At 40.8% G+C, this 13,087-nt stretch overlaps 1 long non-coding RNA gene across 1 annotated transcript; it reads left to right on the top strand.

Annotated features, from left to right (window-relative positions):
* Positions 1-6,878: 6,878 nt before the first annotated feature.
* LOC148331420 (uncharacterized) lies at positions 6,879-11,047 on the top strand. The gene is made up of 2 exons (XR_015844995.1): positions 6,879-6,932; positions 8,628-11,047. It is a non-coding gene; the product is annotated as an uncharacterized LOC148331420 (long non-coding RNA).
* Positions 11,048-13,087: the final 2,040 nt, after the last annotated feature.

Raw genomic sequence — 13,087 nt, 5'->3', positions numbered from 1 at the left:
CTACACAAGCTATAATAAACCATGTTGCAGATCATTTTTAATAATCAATCAATCGAGTGATGATGCAATGATTGCATGACAAAATGCCCTAATCATACAATTCATATGTTTATATCAAGACAAATGCTCGTTCTGGCCCCAACAAAGTATTTTTTTCATTATAATATTTGTTTTTTGAATATTGGGGAGTCATTTATTGTATAATGATTTTGACTCTTTGAAAGGTAAATGCAAAATGTTCTTACTCACTGAGGTTGGTAGAATTAACTCATAATGAAGATGTTGAACTATATAGTGTGGGCTATGATATTAAATGTTTAGACTCTATGCTGGGAGATCACAACCTTTGACCAATAATTGTATCACCCAGATTTCTTTTTAATATAGCTACTGGAACTGATATTTTTCCAGTAAATATACAATTCCGGTCTGTAAACCAAAAATTTAATTATCAACAAACTCAACTCAAGTTGCATACAAAAATAGTGATGGATGATAAATAATTAATAATTCTAGCAAAACAGATAGATCGATTGATTGAAAAGGAACGTGCAAGAAAAGCAAAGATACTGTATCGAATGAGAGTCAAAACTGACCTGAATACAGTGTTTCTTTTTGTTTTTCGTTAAAAACTATTATTATTATTATTATTATTATTAAACGAGCGCATCAGACTCAAATTTAATGGAGCATATTGTTTGTCCGATTGGAAGTGCCATAGCGTGACGTCATCGGCAAAAGATCCCAAATACAAGCAGCTGAAATTAGTTTCCTCCGCAGGGTGACCGGGCTCTCCCTTAGGGAACAGGTGAGAAGCTGCTCATCCGCGTTGAAAGGAGCCAGGTGAGGTGGCTCAGGCATCTCATTAGGGGGAGTCTTTCTGGATGTCCCACCGGTAGGAGGCCATGAGGAAGACCCAGGACATGCAGGAGAGATTATCTCTCCCGGCTGGCCTGGGAACGTTTTGGGATTCCTCTGGAATAGTTGGAAGATGTGGCTCGGGAGAGGGAAATCTGGGTTTCCATGCTGAAACTGCTGCCTCTGTGATCCGAACCTGGATAAACGTGGGTCGCTGAATGTATATATTTGTACAAATTAGACTGGTCTTGGAATAAATGCACTAAAACCAACAAGTATCAGTGAGTTACTAGTCTCATTTAATCGTTGGTTAACAAAAACCGAGACGAGGGCCAACCATTGGTCTATATTGTGAGCAGTTATGCACCGACTCACTTGTCACATTAAAAATGTAATTCTGCAAAATAATAGCTGTAATATAATATATAAAATAATGCACCTGTTATCTTGTGTTTTTTTCCTGTAATTGTAACAGAAGAGTTCCATATTTTTGTATACTGAATACATAACACCAGTACATGGATTCCGTGTAATGTTTTCCCCTTCATCTGGCGTTTAGCGTGGATCTCTTGAATGTAGGGTGGCCGAAGCATGCCCCGAAGAATGCCCAATTAAATTTAAATTACACTAATAAAATAACCACCAGAGGGTGCTGGAATTGCAACAGAAAACAACCAAACATTCTCATGATGGAAAATTGTGTAATTCTAATTATCCATCCATCCGTTATCTGTACCACTTCTCCTCACAAGGGTCGCGGGTAATGCTGTAGCCTATCCCAGCTATCTTGGGGCAGTGGGCGGGGTGCACCCTGAACTGGTTGCCAGCCAATCGCAGGGCACACATAGACGAACAACAATCCGTGCTCACACTCATACCTAGGGGCAATTTAGACTATCCAATCAACCTGCCATGCATATTTTTGGAATGTGGGAGGAAACCGGAGTACCTGTAGCAAACCCACCCAGGTACGGGGAGAACATGCAAACTCGACACTGGAAGTTCCAGAGAATCAAACCCACAATCTCTGCACTGTGAGGCCATCGTGCTAACCAGTCGTCCACCTTGCCCCCCCAAAATATATGGATCATAGTATATTACTGCGAAAGGATGCAGAAGGATGCTTAGTCCAAATGCCAGACAAGAGGTCAAGAAAAAGACCAAAGAGGAGGTTTAAGGATGTAGTTAAAGAGGACATGAAAGGAGTTGGTGTGAGAGCAGAGGATGTAGAGGACAGTGTTAGATCGAGGCAACTGATTTGCTGTGGCGACCCCTGAAGGGAAAAGCCGAAAGGAAAAGAAGAAGTATATTACGGCGAATATTTGAGCGATATGGTATTAGAGGTTTTGCACATAAATGGATGAAAAGTTAGCTGTCACATTTGATGGAATAATTGTATGTGATTGTACATGTGTTGGGCAGCACGGTGGCCCAATTGGTTAGCACGATGGTCTCACAATACGGAGGTCGTGGGTTCAATTCCCGCTCCGGCCTTCCTGTGTAGAGTTTGTTCTCCCCGTGCCTGCGTAGGTTTCCTCCGGGTACTCCACTTTCCTCACACATTCCAAGAACATGCATGGCAGGTTGATTGGACACTCTAAATTGCCCATAGGTTTGAGTGTGAGCGCGGATGGTTGTTCATCCTGCGATTGGCTGGCAACCAATTCAGGGTGTACCCTGCCTACTGCCCGAAGCAAGCTTGGATAGGCTCCAGCACCCCCCGCGACCCGAGTGAGGAGAAGCGGTACAGATAATGGATGGATGGATGGATGTACATGTGTTAATGTTGGTACATATGTCATGCCATATTCGATCCCACTTATCCTGTACATCTGTCCTGGGTGGCAGGGGCGTGCTGGACCCTATCCCAGCTGATTTTGGGCAAAAGGTGGTAGGGCTGGGCGATATGACCTAAAATCAATATTGTGGTAAATTGGGCAATTTTACCTCGATAACGATAAATGCACGATAAATTCCCCCTGAGGACCAAAATCAAAATAAAGGCAGGAAATGCATATTAACTGTTTTTTATTGACCAACTGGTACACATTACTTTCAGTGAAAAATAAAAGTACAAAAAACATTTGTATAAACATTCCAAATAGCTTGCTTTGCATGATTTGAACAATGTCACAAAGAACAGGAGAAATAGGGTACCTCTCACAAAATCTTTTTCTGCAAATAGATTGTGCCGAGATGCTGTAATGCCATTTGCAAAGGCCTAGATTTGTGTAAAGGTATCTTGTAAACAATATAAATAATGCCATGTGCAAAGGAGCTAGTCACCTGTAAACAAAATGCTAAATAGAATGAAAAAAATGTCAATGGAATGCCAGTGCCAAATAAACAAGTGTGCTTCGTCAGGAAAATGCCGTCTCGAGTACGTTGGTGCGCGGTCGCCACTTGTCGTCTGTGCACTGCACATTCAGGCTCAAACAGGGATCCATGTTGCGACTAGACCACAAGTCGGATGTGGATGCAAAAAGCTTGACATGTCTCCGCTCCCGTCCCAATGTTGTCCATATCGGGAAGAACGGTTTGCAAAAAATATTTTCGTACCTCTTGTCGGCTACTTTCATGAGGCGTTTCAATCCTGCGTGCTCCACTGTAACTAGAGGTGCTATATCTTTAGAGCTATGTGCTCGGCTATCGCGTCCACCTCTGAGACATTCTCCCGTATGGTGTCGCCTCCGTTATGGGCTGTTGTTACTTGTCCAAACTTGCTCCTCACTTTAAACTTTTAGCACAAGCTCCAAGTCAACAGCATGGTTGTGTTGTGGGTTGTGAAAAAGAAAAGGTTGGACGCGCTGTTTTGGTGCTTACGATGCACTTTGTAGTTCATGATCTTTTGCTTAAACATCGTCTTTATGGAACCCAAAACATTTCCAAACGACAGATGTCGAATTTCTTTTCGGGACAAGCGCGACAGGAACAATTTCAACTAACGTTACTTTGTCTTCAACCGTGTCAGCCGCTTCTGAATTTGAATCGCCAGCTACGAACGCGTATTGTTTACATTCTAGTTCAGAAGGGTGGTGTCACGTGACGACACGCGCTGTAGACGTCTTAAAGGGGCATGAACATCGCCGCAGACAGAAAAGAGTTCTTTTTCTTTTTTTTCTTTTTTAAGACACCGAATTTACCGACATGGGCAAAATGATGTCGGTCATTGTAATATAATTGGGTTAAGGTAAATTTTCGGTTTATCGCCCAGTTCTAAAAGGTGAACTACAACCTGAACTGGTCGCCAACCAGTCGCAGGGCTATGGCAAGCCGTTTGAGCATTTATTCCATATCCTTGATATCACACATTTGTGTGTTTCACTAGTACGGTCTTTTCCAGCACTAGTTATACATTCAGCTACACTAGTGATGCCCTCTGTCGTACTAGTTGCACAGAAACTCTGACAAGTGACTAATTTTCAGCAACATGTAACTAGTAAAACGTGGATTATTCCAACATGTTAACTAGTGACATATGATTTCCTACACTAGTTCACTAGTGAGAGCGAAAATACACACTAGTTAACTAGTAACGGCTAAAATACTTACTAGTTCACTTGTGAAAGCTCTTTAAGCCTTGATATTTAACTAGTAACTTTCAAAAATGTTACTTGTCAACTAGTGATACTCCAAATTTCCACTAGTTGCACTAGTGAGAAATTTTGACTGAACTAGTTCAACTAGTGAGGTTCAAAATGTTTACTAGTTGAACGAGTGGATGCCAAACTGCTCACTAGTCAACTAGTTACACAAAAAACTAATGAGAAGGTGGGGCAGATGTGTGCATCCAGGATTCCTATTGGCTCTACAGTTAAATGCACTAATCAGAATTCAGCTTTTGTCATTGTCCCACCCACTTTATTAGTGCATGTTTTACACTAGTTGACAAGTGGTCCTGGTGAACTGAAGCTAGTTTACTAGCAGCTGCCTCTTGTGGGGTACATGTTGACTAGTGAATGCATAAAGCCAAACTACTTAAATACTTGCAATCTATTTTGGCCTTACACGTTAACTAGAGAGGCTCAAAATATTAACTAGTGAACAAGTACATGCTGAGATATCCACTAGTTACACTAGTTGTGCTCATTTTGACCTCTCTTGTTAACTAGTAAACCACATGTATTCTAACTAGTAAAGTATTTGGGTTCAAAGTGAGTCACTAGCAAACTAGTGACAATTATTTTCACATCACTAGTTCACAAGTGGATGACATTTTGTCTCACTTGTCAGGCTCAATTCTGAACTTGTACAGACTTTGACTGAGCATGTTTGACAAAATTGCGCACCAGGTGACATGTGCGCACAACAAGTAAACTAGTGAAATCATCAAATTTGAGTAGTTGATTTGTTTCCCAATTACAACACTATACAAGTTCACAAGTTGTGCCCACATATCAACTAGTAAGCAATTTTGGTTAACTAGTATGATATAAATGCCTGCTAGTATGCAAAAAACATTAGCTAGTACTCCAAAAATCCCCACGTTAGATATTTGTTGTGCGAGTTGTGCACAGTGCCTCACTCATGATGCATAACATTTAACAAGTAAAAATAAAAGGCCATCATGTAGGAGAAAATTCAAACATGTTCAGTCAAATCTTGCACAAGTTCTTTTCTGTGTCTGACAAGTGAGACAAAATTCCTTCTACTTGTTATCTAGTCAAATAAACATCAGTGTCACTCGTTAACTAGTGACTCATTGTGGACTCAACTAGTTCACTAGAATGAAAACATGTGTTTCACAAGTTAACAAGTGGGGTAAAAATTAGACCAACTAGCGTAACTAGTGGCTATCTTTGTATTTACTTGTAAACTAGTTCACATTTTGAACCTCACTAGTCAGCTAGTAAGGTTGGCAAGATCTCAACCAGTGTGGCTAGTGGACATTTTATGCCTTACTTGTGAACTATTGAGCAATTTGAGAATCTGACAAGTCAGCGAGTAAGGCCAGGAAAAAGCTTAACTAGTGTCACTAGTGGACATTTGGACCTTACTCGATGACATGTAAAATTAAATATGTGACCATTGTTGTCTCTAAAGTCACTCATACACCAACATGTTCACTAGTGAACTGCATTCAAATGAAGCAGGCGGGACAAGTACTTTGATTGGTCAATATCTTGATGAGATCGCTTGACGCTTTAACCCTTAAGAGGCCAGCCCGTAATACCTGTTATGAAAAGAGTGATTGTATAAAAACATTTCATACTTATGATTAATCTTACTCTCTCTCCCTCTCCACATAGAGGCTGGTGTAAAAATAGGTATGTAGTTATATAAAAGAGAAAACATGTACAATACTTTCTGTGTAGTACATATTAAGTTTTTAAATATTCCATAATATAAAATACAATTATCATATGTGACTAATTTCAGACTACCGTATACCAAAATCATGAGCAGTGACTGGTTAGATTATATTATTTTGAAATGGGCCGCCAATAGAAAACCATTGCATTCTTTCCTACTGATCCCCATGACCTAAAAAATGCCCACTAGTTCACTAGTAATCTTATTTTTAGCTTACTAGTTAACATGTGATGGGCATTTCTGAGCTTACGTGTGAACTAGTAAACTAAAATATCTTACTAGTGAACGAGTGGGCTTTTTTTTTAGCTTACATGTTCACTAGTAAGCTCATTTTTGTATCTTACTAGTTAACATGTCAAATAAAAATGGCCACTAGTTCACTAGTAAGCTCATTTTTGTATCTTACTAGTTAACATGTAAGATAAAAATGTCCACTAGTTCACTAGTAAGCTCATTTTTGTATCTTACTAGTTAACATGTAAGATAAAAATGCCCACTAGTTCACTAGTAAGATCATTTTTGTATCTTACTAGTGAACATGTAAGCCCATAAATGCTGTGGGGCACTAGTGTGAAATGCATGCTCAAGGCCATAGAATAAATACTCAAATGGCGTGCCTCGGCAAGCCTTTTCAATATTTATTCAACGGACGATCCTACATTACCCAGGATTCATCCGACATGACGTGTGTTCTTCGGACAGCCAATCACGATTCATAATGTGCCAACCAGCGACATAAGCCGAAGAGAAACCCTTCAGAGGTATTGCAATGTTTTTTTGTAAATATTACTCTTATTGTGATACCAAATTTGATTTTACGATTATTTTAGGCGACAAAGTAGTGGTGTAAACGTCAAATATGTGGTCAATTTATCAAGATAAGCCCTGCTTAAAAACTTGCTTCAACGATTTCGGAGATGTCGGTGTCCGGTTTTGATGGCGGATGGCGGCAGTTCAACGCTCACAGTTGCCGCCGAGAGCAGCTTCATGCCGGTGTCGTGCCAAAGTACTTAGCCCCTGCCAAAATCTGTATCCCCTGTCGCGGGAGCGCGCACGCATTGACTGAAGGCGGCGCGATGTTACTACGTTTGTTTTCATTGAAAGGCACGAAGAATGTATGATTTTGTGTTTTTGATTTGCTGTCATTTAAACTAGGGTTTCCATAAAAGTGGTAGTCTTAGTCGGTGTGGGTTTCAGCACACCATTGGCTACAATTTAACACGTAAAGTAAGCGTTTGACTGCGCCGAAATCGGGGGTAAATTCCCTGCATTTGCATTCGTTAGACCAAAGAAATTTTGCAATCAATGAAGCTACCATGAAAAGGGAAGAGGATTAGTGAAGTGGGCGATCGTGTTTCCAGCGAGATCAAATTAATTGGCAACATACAGATAGGTGGTATCCTGTTAGAGAACACGTAATTGTATTCCAATTGACTGATTTGTTTATTTTTTTTATAACCACCGATAGACGCGTCAAGAGCAGCAAAAGAATAAAAAAATAAATAAAGTCACTCGCGTTCTGCGTCGGACTCGAGGTGCATTCACTGACCACTTACGCAGTAGGAAAGTTACCAGGAGGGACCTATTCTGGCAGCCCCTGCCACAATAAGAGCCCCTGTCAGGTTTAAAAGGGTCCTGACGCCTTCATTAGACTGAATTAAAATACAGAGAACCAGAGGAATAACCAGGGAAGGTTTTGTCTTTCCTCCATCGCGGATGGGAGGAGAAGCCAGGAGGTGAAATAGGCGTCTTGCCAGTTCAATCTCCCGCACTCTCACTGACTTCTTCGCCCATCCCTCTGGACTTTATTCAGAGAAAAACGAAACCTATGGAAAGTGAAACCCAAACAAGCGTGTGGGTGTGCGCATGTGTGCTGAAGCAATGATGTGCGTGTCTGTGAGTGTGTGTGTAATTATCATTGATACAAATAGTGTATAAAAAACATGATTAAAAATACACAAACTATTTACATACTCTCACAGCCCCCCCTCTAATCACAAAAATATTAACCCCAACCATCAAGTGACTTATTCTGTGTGCTTATTGGATCATTTTGAGTATGTGTGGCAAGTTTGAGCAGGATCCCTCTTTTCTAAGCAAAGTTACCAGGGGGGACCTATTCTGGCAGCCCCTGCCACAATAAGTACCCCCCCTCTAATCACCTGCTTTGATAAATGCAGTAATCAAATTAATGCATATGCAAACAGTCACAAACATACATTTACATATTTATTTAAGTGCTAATACTATAACAAATAAATTTCACAAAGGATAGTAATACTGTATCATAGAACTTTACTTACTGTATTAGTGCAGTCCTTTTGTAATATTTATGCTGTCCTCAGTAAATTTTGTCAGTTGTTTTATAATTGGAATTCTATTTCTATGTGTAATTTTGTTTATTGTTTGATCCTCAGTCGGTTACTTTGTGGCTTTTTGACTTTCTTTGCATGTAGGCTTAATATCATTACTGCGACACCTGGACCGAATTGAGTGTGTGGACACACTTGGATTGAAGAACTTCAGCCAGTTAAGTGTTGTAAACTGGCCAGATTTGCCAGTTGCAAATGAAGAAAGCACTCCTCGATTTCCTTCAAAAGTACAACAGGCAGACTGGATGGGAGGGTTGCTCAGGCTGTGACGTGTCGGAAGCTGTTGGATGACCATCTGATATGCCTCTCCTCACTAGGGTCGCAGGCATCCTGGAGGCTATTCCAACTGTCTTTGGCAGTAGGCGGGGGGACACCCTGAACTGGTTGCCAGCCAATCGCAGGGCACACAGAGACGAACAACCATTCCCGCTCATACTCATACCTCGGGGCAATTTCGAGTGTCCAATCAACCCACTATGCATGTTTTTGGAATGAGGGAGGAAACTGGAGTACAAGTAGGAAACACACGCAGTCATGGGGAGAACATGCATACTTATGTTGTCTTATTTTTTCATGGTTTATTTATTTACTTGAGGAACCTATGAATAAATCTTGTTAATCTTTGTGCGATTCATGTATCATGTACTGCCCTCCTGGTAAAATAAACTAGAGGGTGATTTAATTAAACAAAGTAAAGTAAATTTAATTTTGTCATGACCCGTGTCGGGCAGGTCAGTGTTTTGTTATTGTTTTCGTCACCTTCCTGCCATGTGCCCTATGTTTATGTTTGTCAGCTGAGTAGGGGCGTTTCCCCTCAGCACTCTGTCTCCACCAGCCACGCACCTGTTCCCCATTAGCCGCGCACACCTGACTCCCATCTGCTCCCCTAATCATGGACTATTTAAGCACCCCTTGCCGACAGCTCAGCGTCGGAACATTTCTCCTGCTACGCCCTGTTATGGACTTTTCACGACCACCCTCCTTCTCGCTCATGCCCACGATCCCAAGTGTTTGTCACGGTCCTTGTTATTTGTCATTTTTGTTCTGTTTAGTCACGTTTAGTTTGTCTTTGTTATTTTGCACCCTGCCACGTTTGTTTGTCCTCGTCTGATTAATTTAATAAATTCCCTTTAGTTTACCCTTTGCTCTGCTTCCTCGCATTCTGGGTCCACCTCCTCCTCGCCGTACGGCGATCCTGACAAATTTGGTGTTATCATCACCACCTTACATGGAAAAAAATAGTATTCAGTACGTGATGGAAGGGCATATACGGTGCTCATAGTGGTATTTTTTTGTGATTAGAGGGGGGGTTCTTATTGTGGCAGGGGCTGCCAGAATAGGTCCCCCCTGGTAACTTTCCTACTGCGTAAGTGGTCAGTGAATGCACCTCGAGTCCGACGCAGAACGCGAGTGACTTTATTTATTTTTTTATTCTTTTGCTGCTCTTGACGCGTCTATCGGTGGTTATAAAAAATAAACAAATCAGTCAATTGGAATACAATTACGTGTTCTCTAACAGGATACCACCTATCTGTATGTTGCCACTTAATTTGATCTCGCTGGAAACACGATCGCCCACCTCACTAATCCTCTTCCCTTTTCATCGTGTTTTGATCACTGAAATTCCCTTATGGTAGCTTCATTGATTGCAAAATTTCTTTGGTCTAACGAATGCAAATGCAGGGAATTTACCCCCGATTTCGGCGCAGTCAAACGCTTACTTTACGTGTTAAATTGTAGCCAATGGTGTGCTGAAACCCACACCGACTAAGACTACCACTTTTATGGAAACCCTAGTTTAAATGACAGCAAATCAAAAACACAAAATCATACATTCTTCGTGCCTTTCAATGAAAACAAACGTAGTAACATCGCGCCGCCTTCAGTCAATGCGTGCGCGCTCCCGCGACAGGGGATACAGATTTTGGCAGGGGCTAAGTACTTTGGCACGACACCGGCAGGACTTTCTGAAATCTGCCGCTGCTAGTTTTATAGCGAACCGCAAAAGATGAACTTTTCCGCGCATTTGACGCTCACATTTTGACTTCACGGTGTAGTTTGTTCATTGCTCACAAGCTAATAGGGTAGGAACAAGAGTTCAATTAACGTTGGAACATAATCGTTCATTATCGTTTGCTAGCTGCGTTTGTATATTTGAATTATTTTCTTGCCTTCATTACACGCAGTATTTGTATTCCTTTGTAACTGTGTATTATAAATAAGGTTGCGCTATATGTTACTGGACAAACTATAGGTCCTGACTGCTTGGAGACCCCACGGCAGATGAGCAGCTCCATTCGGACCCTTCTGACGGCGCATCTTCTGCAGCACGATGCTGTTCATAGAAGCTAAAGGGTGATCAGCTTCCCTAAATAACACCAGGAGGAGGAGAGACACAACTTCTTCCCGAAATCTTGATAAAAACATCCCGTTTATTCATTGTTAAATTTATTATATATTTCATGTAACTTATTATGTTTACAATAAAATGTTTTTCAACTGTATTCTGGATATGCATTGTCTGAAATTAAGTGGTGAAACCACAACTAATTTTCCTCCAACATCGAACCATCTTCTGTCTTAAAAAACAAAACACAATCAGTGGCTTCAATAAAGATTGTAGAAACCTCAAAATGCACACACATTCATTTATTTGATATTACACGGTAAGAAGATCGTGTTTTTGTATTTTATTTACTTCCGTTGTTTTTCCACAACTAACAATCATTAGAGACGAGCAGGGGGTGATGTCATCAAGTATTGTAATATTATTTTATTGTGCTGTTCTCCCAAATCCGCATTTACAATACAGATTACAGCATCTTTAACAAATACGCATCAACTTTGAACAGATTCAACAACTGAAAAATCACAACCTTGTGAAGGCAGAATTAATTGCAGGACTTCTGCATTATACTGCATTCTTTTTATTTTGTATACTAAAAGTGGATAGGAGTGAATTTTTAGCAGTACTATTACTCCTTATGTCCATGTAATTAATAAATATACATCCCCCAGAGAGCCATTCCCTGAGAAAAAATGTTTTATTCTGCATATATACCAAGCAACAGGCAGTAAAAAAAACTGTGGACACTCGGGATCAGGCTTTACAGGGTTAATTTTTTGCTGCGTGGAGCTCCTATCAGAGAACCAATAGGAGGCATACACTCATGGTACTTTCTCGCCTCCTCATTAGCATTTATCGTAACTAGTGCAACTAGTGAGCAATTTGTGTTTCACTAGTTTTACGAGTGAAAATTTGGACATCAGTAGTTTACTAGGTAATCCAAAAAGACAATTTCACCAGTTAACTAGTGAGCAGGTTGGCATCCACTAGTGCTACTCGTGAACATTTTGGAACTCACTAGTGGAACTAGTTCAGTCAAAATCTTTCACTCGTGTAACTAGTGGATATTTGAGGCATCACTAGTTTACAAGTAATTTTTTTTAGACTCACTAGTTAAATATCAAGACTTCAAGGGACTTTCACTAGTGAACTAGTTGATGTTTATCTTTCACTAGTTAACCAGTGGGTATTTAATTTCCAACTAGTTGTCTAGTGCATGCGATCATAAGTCACTAGTTAACATGTTAGAATAATTCATGTTTAACTAGTTAACATGTTGACGCTTTTGTGACTTACCTGTTAGCTTGTAATACTTTGAACATTACTAGTTTGGTCCAGTGGGCCACTAGAGCATAAAAAAGATGACTAGCTGTGAATTTGGCACTACTAGTGCGCATCTAGGTGTCACAAGTTAGACTTCTACCAGCACTAGTTGAACAAAAGACTCACTAGTTGCTAAAAATGAGTCACTTGTTAGAGTTTCTGTGCAACATGTACAACAAAGGCATCACTAGTGTGGCTGAATGTATTACTAGTGCTGGAAAAGACCACGCTAGTGAAATACACAAATGTGTGATATCAAGGATATGGAATAACAGGGCGGACAACCATACACACTGTCACTCAGCTGAAACCGATTCCACACTGAGTCACGCGGGTGTATCACCGAATCATTAGCAACTTATAATTTCACATGTTATGAAAACTATTTCCTCTGGGTACTCCGGTTTCCTCCCACATTCCAAAAACATGCATGGCAGGCCCATTGAACACTCTAAATTGCCCCTAGGTATGAGTGTGAGCGCGGATGGTTGTTTGTGTCTGTGTGCCCTGCAATTGGCTGGCAACCAGTTCAGGGTGTCCCCCGCCTACTGCCCAAAGATAGCTGGGATAGGCTCCAGCACCCCCCGCAACCCTAGTGAGGAGAAGCGGGACAGAAGATGGATGGATGGATGAAAACTATTGCTATTATTGTACCATTAAAGAAATATAATGCTAGCTGGAACTGCTTTAAATTGCATGACACCCACAAACTCAGATACTGACCCATTTGCCATTGCACACATATTAACAACTCCATATGGCGCACTGAGACGACAATGAGCTCACAGGTGACACTGACACACACCATCCACAATTAAAAAGAAGAGAGAACCCCCTGTCTGGGATCATTTTGAGCCAATCTCTCCTAAAAAGG

Source organism: Idiotropiscis lumnitzeri, chromosome 9 (assembly GCF_059441095.1).
Source record: "Idiotropiscis lumnitzeri isolate Australia: NSW breed Sydney's pygmy pipehorse chromosome 9, RoL_Ilum_1.0, whole genome shotgun sequence".
Taxonomy (NCBI): domain Eukaryota; kingdom Metazoa; phylum Chordata; class Actinopteri; order Syngnathiformes; family Syngnathidae; genus Idiotropiscis; species Idiotropiscis lumnitzeri.
Note: the sequence above shows the minus strand (reverse complement) of the source record. Positions and strands in the feature narration are given on the sequence as shown.